This window comes from Pleurodeles waltl, chromosome 10 (assembly GCF_031143425.1).
Source record: "Pleurodeles waltl isolate 20211129_DDA chromosome 10, aPleWal1.hap1.20221129, whole genome shotgun sequence".
NCBI classification, from domain to species: domain Eukaryota; kingdom Metazoa; phylum Chordata; class Amphibia; order Caudata; family Salamandridae; genus Pleurodeles; species Pleurodeles waltl.
Window position 1 is genome coordinate 781892911 of NC_090449.1, and position 12977 is coordinate 781905887.

Sequence of the window (12977 nt, forward strand, 5' to 3'; positions counted from 1 at the left end):
CCAATTTCTTTTGAAAATCTAAAAACAGCCTCAGTTGTCCTAATATACTTCATCTTGATAGTTTCTAGATGTTGTTTCCAATGGCCCATATTAGAAAACTGTATACCCAGATGTGTAAATCCATTCACCTCTTCACATTTATGGCCCTTAATAAAATAAGTTTTCTTCCTGGCCTTTCCCTGTCCACAAGTCATTACAACGGTTTTGCTCATATTCAAAAAATATCTCTGTCCTCCATGAATTCCACAAAGCCCTCAATTATCCGCTGCAACCCATTTGCAGTTCGTGACAGCAGTACTGCATCATCTGCATATAAAAGGACTGGGATAGAACATTCTCCTATTTTAGGGGTATCAGTTTCTATATTTTTTAAGTGGGCATCTACTCCATTTATATAAAGGGAGAATAAAAGGGGCGCCAAAACGCAACCTTGGCGTATTCCTCTCCCTATCCTTAAACCTGGGGTACACTCACCATTTCTTCCATATCTCACCTGCGCTGTTAAATGGTTATATAATTGCGCCAAGAAGCTTATTATATCTGAGGGTGCACCCATATCTGTTAAGACTTTCCAGAGCTTTGCATGATTCACCAAATCAAAAGCGCTGCTAAGATCTGCAAAACAACGGAACACATGACCCTTCCTTGCTATTGTATATTTACTTATTATTAAATTAAGGTTTATACATTGTTCCAGAGTACCAACTCCAGGTCTAATTCCCAATTGAGCCTCTGAGAGTATATGAATGTTGGTTGCCCATAACTCTAGTCTTTCTGAGAGTACTCTTCCCAGCAATTTAACAGAGGTATCTAAAAGTGAAATTGATCGATAGCATTTGGGGTCACCTCTATCTCCCTTTTTGAAAATAGGGACAATTATACTTTCAGTCCATGATGTTAAAACATATCCCTTTGTCACACTCATAAAAACTTGGGTCAAAATAGGGCACCATAGATCGACGTATGTCAAATAGGCATCTATTGGCACCCCATCAGGGCTCGGTGCCTTTCCTTTCAAGCATCTTCCTATAGCAAATTTCACTTCCCCTAAACTAACTGGTTTCAAGAAGGGTGGCTTGATCTCAATTATCCCAATATTCGATGAGTAAATAGTCAGATTATCTGGGTTAAAAATTTAGCCAAAATGAGAAAGCCATTCCAATGATGGAACATGCACTGTTATTTCGAGTGCATCACTGTTTTTTAAGAATGGTTGGTTAATAGTTTTCCAGAATAGAGTACTATCTCTTAGTGTCGTTGCTTGCTCAAGGTTAGCCCATGCCCTAGCTCTCAGTTGTGCCTTCCTGGTCTTTAGTGCATGTTTGTAGCTAGAGCGTTTAATAAATACTTCTTCCCTATTTCTTGGTCGAGTCTGCAGGGCTTGTTTTAATTCCTGGCTTGCTAATGAACAATTGTGATCAAACCACCCCACTTTTTCTCTCTTTTTATTCCCCAATGTTCTCACTAAGCTTCCTGAGATGGCGTTTCTAAGCTGGTTGAAAGATCCTAAAATCTCGGTTGGACTTTGATTGTATTCTGTGCATGTGAAAATGTCTTGACGGTGTTGTGTCACAACTTTTTTCATCACATCTATTTCATTTACCCCAGTCCATTTAATTACAATTCCATTTTCCCTTCTTATTCCTATATTCGTTGCTAATCGTTCACCTATATTAAGGGGTTTAGCTAATCTCATAGTAAGTAACAGGGGGTGATGATCACTATAGATGGTTGGCTCAATCTTCAGATATTCGGCCATATCTATATTACTCTTAGAAATTAATATGTGGTCGATTAGTGAAAAATGTCCTCTTCCTATGAACGTTGGAAGCTTCATTCCATTGAACCCATCTTGTTCCATCAATTCTAAATCATGTCTGGATAATATTTCATTCAGTACAGTTCCATAATTATTATGCAAAAAGTGCTATTGGGAGCTTCCCCCATCGTCAATAAATCCACATGTCTTTCCTATAGTATTCTGGCATGTCCCGATATTAAAATCTCCAGCCCATATTATTGTATAGCTAGAAGTTATATCATTTACAAAGATCTGTAGATCATCCTGAAGGGTCGATGCCACTACTCTATTGGTGCCATCAAATTTATTATTGTAATAGTTTATTAATACAATTCCTAAAATTCCATCTATCCGAAAGTATAAAAACTGATAGTAAGGGGAATCAAGGGAGGATTTCACCAATGTATACGGTACCAATGTTGATATCAGTATTGCTAATCCTCCCTTTGCCCTACCACTGGCTGAGGCAGAAGCTGGTGTGGAGAATATGGTATAACCTTCAATGAAAAAGGATCCCGTATGCCATGTCTCTTGTAGACAGATTATAAGTGATGATCTTATTATGGTCTGCCATTCCTTTGTCAACCATTTTCGTTTTTACTCCAGCTATATTCCACGACATGAGTATAATTGAGTCTCCTGCTAGGGACCTCCCATCTGACTCAACATCACCATTACAGATTAAAGATTTTGGTTTGGGCATTACAGTGATAGATTGTGTTTTGTCAGGTAGCAAGATCCCTTTTCTACTCATGTCCTCCTGCTGTCAGTCCAAGTCCTCCATGTTACCCAGGGGAGCGAATCGATTGGAACACTCTAGTTTGTTATGCCTATCCAAATTACTGGGTATATTCCTTGTAGCCCCTATGTGTCTTGTACCTGAGATATTCATCATTCTATAAAAATATCCTAGGGGAACAGCCGTAATCTCCCTTCTCAAGTTTTTACCAGTACGATGTCTTATATCCAAGTCCACTAGTAGTTGACCCACAAAACGAGGATTACGGAAATTGACCACTATGCAATCTCCCTCTTCTTCCTCCAAATATCCCACCCAATTGACTCTCTTTGCATATAAAATTTCGCAAAAACAATTTATCTGGTGTACATATATTCACTGACATCCAATGTACCACTTTATTGCGTAAATCTGGTCAGGTCTCAACAATGTTTGGTCCCAATTTGGGAACATTTTTAAGAATGATTGTGTATGGAGTAGCATCTGGCTGTAGTTGTAATACCTCTTTCACAGGTCTATTTCTAATCGAAGACTGGCACCTTTGATTTATATCCAATTGCTCCCTTTGATTAATCATAGGTACCTTAGACTGGGGGATTTCTTCCTGTATGGGGTACCGGTATTCCATACTTCTTTTATTAGAATCTGCTTTCCCTGTCATTGCACTGTTCCTCATATCTACAGCCGCTTGACTCTCATTTGATATAGTGTCACTGTCAAGGGACAAAATTTTCTCTTTAGTCACTGAATTAACTCTTACCTCTATCTTAGTTAAGCGTTCTTTCATCTTCTTGAATTCCAACAATACTTTTGATTCTATATGGTCTAACTTGCCATGGAATTTCTTAAAAAGAGTTTCCATACGTTTTTGTAAGGGACCATCGTTATCTGGTGATAGTACTACTGAATGACCCCCATGCATTTCAGTGATTATTTTGCTACCCTTGGGGAACTGTGGAGGTGGTAACATAAACTTAGATTTGGTGATCTGACTACTTCTTTTTTTCTTAGGTGGTGAAGGGATTTGGTCGTCTATACTGTTCGATGGATCAATTTCGTCTATTGTGTCTGTAGGTAATAAAGGGCCCAAAGAAAATCTAGGATCCGCTCCAGTGGACTTTTCCTTTGGGGATTTTAATTCAGAGATTAAACCTACAGCCTCAGTGCTCACTTCAGTGATGGCCTCATGTAAGACATTTTTTGTTGCCACGAAACTTGCTTCGACGTTGATAATTTCTTCATTAATTTTCCCCATTGCATCTGTAAGATAATTAGTGATCGTATTAGTACTTCTCTGGGTTTTTGTATTGATACTGTTCCCCATTTGATTTTGCTTTCTTTTCCCCATTATGTATATGGGGTTACTATATTGGACACTCTTTGCTAATCACGGCAAAGTATATGCAAACCTCCAAACCAGATATCAACAGGGTATGCCCTGTCCAGCCTCCTCCGGGCTCTAAGGGCGCCCGGCGGTGGCACGGAGGAGTTATAAAAAAGGGCTCCTGCCCTGTTCACAGAACCGACACCAGCTGCAAGCGCTTCCCGTGAAGCGGGAGTGCGAAGGAATTATTAAAAGGGCTACTGCCCCTGTCCACAGAACCGGCACCAGCTGCAGCTCAGAGTCCTTGAACGTCTCCTTGCGGCCCTATAGCACACTGGATCATAAAGTCCATAGGAGAGTCAGCTTGGTGAAGAGCACGTCCCAGCCCTATATAGGTGCCCAAACCGGTGGTTTGCAGAAAGATGTCAGGGGGGTGGCCCAGCCCAGCCTCTGCCAGGTGCTGATGGGCGCAGGACGGGCCCGCCCTTGGCCTGGGCTTCGCCCGGGCGCTGCCCGCGCAATTCCTGCGGGGCGGGAGCGCGAGCTCTGATTTAAAGGGCTCCTCCACCAAATCGCGCTTCCCAGGGTATACAAAAACAGGCAGAGTCACAGAATGGTTTAAGCAAGAAAATGCTCACTTTCTAAAAGTGGCATTTTCAAACACACAATTGCAAAATCAACTTTACTAAAAGATGCTTTTTTATATTGTGAGCTCAGAGACCCCAAACTCCACATGTCTATCTGCTCCCAAAGGGAATCTACGCTTTAATCATATTTATAAGTAGCCCCTATGTTAACCTATGAGAGAGACAGGTCGTTGCAACAGTGAAAACCGAATTTGGCAGTATTTCACTGTCAGGACTTATAAAACACATTAGTATATATCTTATCTTAAACATACACTGCTCCCTGTCCATGGGGCTACCTAGGGCCTACCTTAGGGGTGTCTTACATGTAAGAAAAGGGAAGGTTTAGGCCTGGCAAGTGGGTACAATCGCCAAGTTGAATTGGCAGTTAAAAACTGCACACACAGTCACTGCAGTGGCAAGTCTGAGGCATGATTACAGGGCTACTAATGTGGGTGGCACAACCAGTGCTGCAGGCCCACTAGTAGCATTTGATTTACAGGCCCTGAGCACCTCTAGTGCACTATACTAGGGACTTACCAGTAAATCAAATATGCCAATCATGGAAATCCAATCAACAATACAATTTACACAGAGAGCATAGGCACTTTAGCACTGGCTAGCAGTGGTAAAGTGCTCAGAGTTTTAAAACCAACAAAAACAGGTCAGGAAAAATATTAGGTAAGCAAAAAGATTGGGGATGACCCTGCATAAGGAAAAAAAAGTCCAACCCTCTTTTAACACTGACCTGGTACAGTCAGCGTTTGAACAACAACTTACTGCATGGGAGGGGGAAGTTTCTATAATTTTCCTCTCCAGCTTGTTTAAGGTATTTAAGAGGGAAGCTTGATGACGGGGTTAGACAGAACTCTTTCTGGGAGGGGGACTCCTTTGCCCGGATTCCCATTGTGGGTAGTTCTATCTTTTCCTAGTCTGGGTTCATGGCTTGCAACTGGCAAAGAGATGATGTCTATATCACACCCCATGGTGATGCATTTTTAATTCTTAGTTTTATCTTTGTGTTGTGCGTGAATATATAATCACAATATATAGATATATTATCCATGGTTGAAGTAGTGTATTTTCTTTGTTTGTTTCTATGATCATCATTATTCTACTGTTGTGTTTATTTTCAGAAGTGTACTTGTCTTGCTTCATTTGACCTAAACGTTTACCCTGTTCGAACCTTTTAAGAAGTGCCTTAATAAATTCATTACTCAGACTGAGTGCTGCATTCCTTTCATTTTGTTTTCTCTCAGTCTGAAGTATAGCAAAACAGTTTTTTACTCTGCTTTGATTTAGTATGTTTTGCAGCCCAATCAAATATGGCCACCACATTGTGCATCTTGACGTCAGAACTGGTGTCTACAGAACGTCAGTTCAGCAAGGTTGAAGCTGCGGTTAAGCAGGCCATGCGATAACAATGCATTCTGCACTACAGCCAACGTCACACAAGCAGTGCCTGGGTGGCGATTAAACAAATCTTGAGCTGCAGATCCATGTGAAAACTAGGCATCTTGCGCTACAGCCAATGTCTTGCAAGCAGTGCTGGGGTGCAGAGTAACAAGTCTCATGCTGCACTAGCCTTCCTCCAAATTTTCTCCTAATGGAAGTATCAACAGCTCAAATGATACTGGTGATTCTCTCAGACTGATACATTCCAATGAAGAGGGCAGCAACTGAAATGGAGATGGCTGGCCGAGACACAATGCTAAACTTCAATATAATTTTGAAGAATGTGGTAATGGGCTTCTGCTGACAGAAACTCATAACCAAATTTTAAGTTGAATGGAAGCCACAGAGGCAGGTAAAGTTGAATAAAAAGTGTATTCAGTTACAGAGGAGCTTACTTCCATCACGTCCTCACAGGTGAGCTTTCAACTGCAAAGCTCCAGTTTTGCACATGGAATTCCATCACAAGCACATCCAGAAGGTGGAGCAGAATACAAAAGATAACATAGGTAAACAAAAGGTGCAATACACAGAGCTGTAGGTAGGACTAAGCATAACAAACGACAAAACCATAAGTTACCCCGGGATACCATCATTACACTGCCATTTCAAACTGTCCATATTAGGGTGACAACTTTCTGTCAGCCCTGGTTCAACTGCCAACTTCACTAAGATTGCTGGGTGATCTTATTGTGAGTATGACCTAAACGTCATCCCAGAATGCATCATCATTACGTCCTACAAGTCCCACTCTACTTAGTTCAGGATGTACCTACACTGCCTATACATAAGGATGAATAAAGCAGGTCTGTCTGAAAGTCATCCTCATGGCATGCGATAAATTGGCGGGTGAGTGCCAGAGCATACTACTTCTGAGCGCACACGCCAGGGGCTTAACAAAAGCTCCCATGGTGTGTCGGGCCCCTGGCTTAACCATCCTAAGGGACCCCGGAACCCCCATTGCACTATGAGTGCAATGTAAACAGCATCTTGTTCTATGGCTTCCCCAAGCTCAATGTGATGGTAAAACTTTGTAACATGATTTTATTGTTGCAAGTGCAGAGATATGGCCTAACAGAAAGGCTCCTCACTACCTGTCGCTGTGAGTGTGAGCAGCCAGGGTGAGAGAATTCTAGTGAAGATCAGAAAGTGAAAGACAGGAGAAAAGGGGTTTGGGACAATGGGCAGGGTAGGGAGGAGATGCAGGGGAAAAGAAGAAGACAAGACAGAGAGAGGAATGAGGGAGAGTGGTGTGAGAGATGAAAGAGAAGAAGGAGAAAAATGAAAGTGGGTAAGAAGGAAAGGAGCAAATCAGGGCATACATGATTAATATATGGAGCTTTTTCCAAATACCGGCAGCAGATACTGAAAAAGCAGGGACTGTCCCTGAAGGAAATATTTGGGAATGGTCATTTGAACTGTCCAAAGTACAGAAAACACATATGGAAACAGTTGACTACTTGAAGGTGGCCAAGGAAGAATCTACAGATTAGGCAGGGCAGAACCTTGACTCCACAATGACACAGGTGGGAAAAAGAGACTGCGGAGAAAGGAATACCAGTGCCCGGGCTACCAAGAATGCCATGGCCATGATCCAAGCAAGGCAAATGGGCGTTCAGCACTGTGGTTGGGTCGTAAAAGATACCCATAACTTGGATGCACAGTTCTTCTCACGCACCAGGGTTCCCGCTACGTTCTTCATAGCTAAACCCATGACCACAGACGTTTAAGACATGAGCAAAATGGGCTCTGACTCATGGCCCCAGTGTTCCAGCCTCCCCATGGCCACTCTGCCCCACCCCAATAAAGCCAGCTTTGTTCTGCAGAGTTTTTGCCTGAAGACTTGAATAATTCTTAAACATATTCTTTTAATTACTATTTTCCTTTAATTGATATTTAATGTGGGTGATGTGTGAGAAACATTTTGCAGTGAAATATGGTGTTTGTTACACACACCATCAATATATTTTTTTAGTTGAAAACAGGACCTCACTTATGAGAAATGGAAGGTGTCACAGAGATTATTTTCAGTAATATTAGTGAGCAGCTGCTGTGTCACAATATTGAAACCACACATCACTCACTATCCCTAAATATATTAGATATAAACACATTTAGAATTTGGGCAAGTGTGCCTGTGCGCTGTCAGTGACCTCACCAAAGAGGGCATGAAAGAGCTGAAATTGTATCATAAATTCAAAACTGTTCGGAACAGGGGCGCCTAAAATATGTTTGGCCCAGGGCCCCCAAAATCCTTAACCCCATGACCACCAGTGTCAATACTGCGGAGGAAGATCGCAATTGAAAAGAGCTGTTCCCTAAGAAGTGTTCAACAATACCCTTAACAGTCTGTCTCAAAAACACAGCCCAGGCAGGAAAAGTTAACCAAGGTGCATAGAGGCAAGCATAATAAATAGCAACGAGCAGTGCTTAATTTGTAAATAAAAACGAGTCAGTGCCCAAAGCCCTCCTCTTGAACACGCGGCTGCTGCAATTAAATGTGCGAACACGGAACACTGAGGCTGAGTAATCCTGAAGCCGTCTCAATCCATTTACAGCCACTCCCTGGCTGTTCAGCTCTCTCTTGCAGCTTTCTGCTTTCTCCCACTGTGGCGTTTTTTCGTTTTTTCTCTTCCTCCATCGTTCCCGTGTGTGTTTTTTGCTCGCAGGAAATGCTTCAGGCAGAAAAATAAGTACCGTCCTCAAAAATAAATGCCGGTGCTCCGCACCGGAAACAAGAAACACAAATTAATCACTGGCAACGAGGAAAACGCCACTGCTTCCGGAAAAGGGACGTCAGAAGCAAATAAAATACATTATCTTCCTAGTTTCTGGAATACACACAAGGTGAAACTCACAGTTAAAATAAATATACCTCCGTGGCCCAGTAATCCTCATAGGCATAAACACTGGATCTACTGTGCGTGTCATGACAACAAATAGCTAAGGGACCCAAATCTCGACGTCACAGGTGTGAAATCAAAGCTGAAATATTTGCGAATAGGGTACTTACCTGAATTATGCAAATAAGTACAGACTGAATTCCACTGGGGCTTTGTGAACTTCCTTTTGGTAATGGGAGTTTTAAGCCATTTCAACCCTCATTATTTTGATCATGAGTTGATTTTGCTTTTAGAGTCTCTCATTTTAGGGCATGATTTTGAACCATGTATGCATATTGCTCACAGACACTTATTGTAAAACAAAAAAATCAATGGGTAAATAGCCTGATTTTTATGTGTGGTCGAGGCACCATCCTTTAAGATAACGCCTCCTTTTCATTCACTGTTTAGCAAATGCCTGCGCAACCAGATGTGGCCCTATAGGGACGAAAAAAAAGATTTTCAGGGCTCGGGTAGCATTGACATCATTTAGGGGCTCCCTAGACCTTCGGTATCCGTTGGTCTCGGGGATCATGAAGCCAAAGGCAGGAACACAATCTAAGTTGGGTTGTGAAAACCCCGCCTCCTTTACTTGTTTCCACATTGTACCAAGTCACTAGCCCCTCAGCAGTAGAAAGGGTCTGCTGAGTGGCAGAGTGGGCTAATGCTCCAACCCTGTGATGTCATCAGGGATAAAGCAGTATGTTATACCACTTCAGCTCCACTTTTGCTAGTGGTGTAACAAAGCTGCCAGGCTAACTTAATGCGAAGGACAAAAATGGGCTGTCATAATCTCTCTTGTTAGTAAAAACAGCTATATTTGAGGCCTATCACATTCCTTAGACCAAGTGCAACTTTGGCCTGCTGCGTAGTCCATAGCGAAACTCCTGTCCTTGGCATTTTGATGAATGAACATGAATGCTGTGTGAGTAGAGACCCTGTGGCGTTTGTCTGTGGGACTGAGCAGCTGACGTTCTGACTGCCATGATGAGGGGTTGGAAGGAGGGAACCTCCACACCTTCCCTCTTAACATACCACATTGTACAGCTAGCCTTCAAAACCTTTTGTTTATAGTATATGACCTTTGCAACATAGCCGTTGCTGATTTTCGATACACAGATCAGGTTTACAAACAATTGTTGTGGAGCAAGTAAACAAATACAGGAGAATTTCAGTAGCTACATCAGTGTTTTTTTGTTTCTACTTTATTTACTGGATTTGCCTTGGGCCAAAGTACGAGATGCCTGCAGTAGTTAAAGACCTCGGATGGATTATCAAAATGAAAGCACAAAAAGTAGTGGTTACAATGCTTTAATTCATAGCAGCCACTGGCGATCTCATTTCAGTCTATTGTTCTTAGTTATTTGTGCCCTTAACAACAGAGACAGCTATATGCAAAGCAGTCTTGGGCCTGCCCTAAAAGGGATAGTCCAGCCCATTCATCTGGGACATGTACTTTCTGAACAAGAACACATGCACCTCCCAGTCAACACAAGAGGCCCAGATTTGGTTTTGGCTTTGTTGGGCCTCACCAGTGAGGTGCATCTTGGGTTCCGTGAGCCAGGTTTCCAAGAACCCAGATGTGAGTGGTCCTCACCTAGTTGAGAAGACACACTAAGACAGCACTAGAGCTTGTGTTCTTGGTCAGGATGTAAAGTACCTGCTCAGGCTGTGTATTACTGTCGGAGCAGGACCAAGGTTGAATTGCAAGTGGTTGGTCTCTGTTGGCAGTATCACAGAGAGCAAAAAACAATGGTACTGGAATGCAGACAGAATAATTATACAGTGGCTGAGATTAATTAAAGCATTCCACCCACCACTTTTTGATTTTCAGCTTAAGGAAAACCTATGGAAGTATATGTGTATATTTGCCCATAACCAAGCTGAACCACAAATCTCCAAGAGCAAATCTGTGTGTATCTAGCTTCAAACCATTTAATTTATTTTCAAGGTTCCCGTGATTTCTTAACAGATATGTCACAAAGCATTTAGTTGTGCAATAATTACATTCCTATCACAATTGTGATCCAAATATTTTACCATTTTAATACTATTATTACATGCTTTTCAAGTTAGCACAGAAAAGAACTGGTTGTTTTTTATTCACTGCCTTCGATGTAACACATTTGTTAACAAACAAGTTGCTGAGTCTGGGCAAACATCCAAGTTGCTGAATTTGATTCTCAATGCTTTAAGGTACAGTACTTGCCAGGAACATTAGGATTCTCTGCTGTCAGGTGAGTTGGTTTTTTTCCTGATATGCTATATGCCAAAAGGCATATTGGCAATGCTCTCATGCAACATATACTTATTTTTTCCTATCGTAGAGATAACAAAACACTAAACCAAGTACTTCGCTTTGAAAACTCAAGGTTTGGTTCCAAACTGCAACGTATGTTACACTCAAGAAGCCCATGAACTAGTGTTTGAATGGCAAGGGCAGATCAGAGTTGCACAGTCCATGCTAAAACACTCTTTAGCAAAGCCAGTAGGTCTGGGCATTTTAAGGACATGTCTCCACGGCCCAAGCAGGCCTTGGAGTCTTAATATTTCTAGTACATTCCACATACTCAAAGTGGATTGTGGGCCAGCCCCTTGTGCATGACTGTATGGCTTTATTGTCTAGCTCAGTTTCCAAATCCGGATTAGGAATCAATGGTTTTCCTCCCTATTCTTGGGTTTGTCCTGCCCAGGTGCATTTTGGTCTGTCTGCATTATGATTTGATGGCATGTATCCTTCCACTGCTGACATTAGACGTTGCACTACCCTGCACCAAAGGGACTATTTTTGCTCCCTCTATATTCCTCCCTGTTCCCTTTCTTCCTTACCACCTTTATTTAAAGCAATCTCTCTCCTCATAGGTGAGTCCGGAGATGCACTTGACTCTTCCATGACGCACTTGAGGATGAATGGAAGGCTTAGTGAGGCCCTGGATGTTGAACTGAAACACATACCTCTGCCTCTTGGTGTCCCTCTTTGCCAAAACCCTTTCTTCCTTTGCTGCATCCACAGATGGTCTTCTCTCACTCAGAGCAGAACTAATAATCTCACAGGGAGGGTGTCACCTGCTTCAGTGCAAGCAACAGGTGTGAGACAGTCACAACATTGGACCTGCCTATCTCAACCACCGCCTCTCTTACGCACCCCCCAGGCAACTCCGCTCTGCTAAACTGGCCCTCGCCACCACCCCTCTGATCCGGAAAAACAAGGCTGGAGGAAAATCCTTCTCCTACCTTGCCGCGCAGACCTGGGACACGCTGATGCTTCACCTCATGCAGTCCCACTTGCTGGCTCAGTTCAGGAAGGCTCTTCGATTGATCCACGTCCCCCCATCAGCACCTGGAGACCCCCCAGGTGATTGTAGGAAAGTACCCTCATTTTGGAATGGTTACCCCCATTTTCAGCAAGGATTCTGCTAACCAGGACCACAATGATTATACTCGCTCTCCTCTAAATTTTGTCACTGCATACTGGTAACCCAGTATTTCACCCAAAATTGACATACTGGTGCCCCCTTATAAGTCCCTAGTATATGGTACCTAGGTACCCAGGGCATTGGGGTTCCAGGGGATCCCTATGGGCTGCAGCATTTCTTTTGCCACCCACAGGGAGCCCATGCAAAGGCTTCTGCAGGACTGCCATTGCAGCCTGCGTGAAAGGGTGCATGCACCCTTTCACTGCCAGTTACACAGGTCACTTATAAGTCACCCCTATAGCAGGCCCTTCAGCCCTGAGGGCAGGGTGCAGAGTACCTGTGTGTGAGGGCACCCCTACACTAGCAGAGGTGCCCCACAACCTCCAGGACCATTTTCCCAGACTTTGTGAGTGCGGGATGCCATTTTATGTGTGTACTGGACATAGGTCACTACCTATGTCCAGCTACATAATGGTACCTCTGAACATAGGCATGTTTGGTATCAATCATGTTGGTATCATACTCCTATGCTTTTGGAAGCATTGGTTGTATGATTCCATGCATTCTGGGGGCTCCGTAGAGGACCCGCAGTATTGCCATTTCAGCCTTCTGAGGTTTTCCAGGCAGCCCCAGCTGCTGCCACCTGTCAGACAGGTTTCTGCCCTGCTTTTGCTTGATCAGCTCAAGCCCAGGAAGGCAGAACAAAGGATTTCCTTTGGGAGAGAGGTGTTACACCC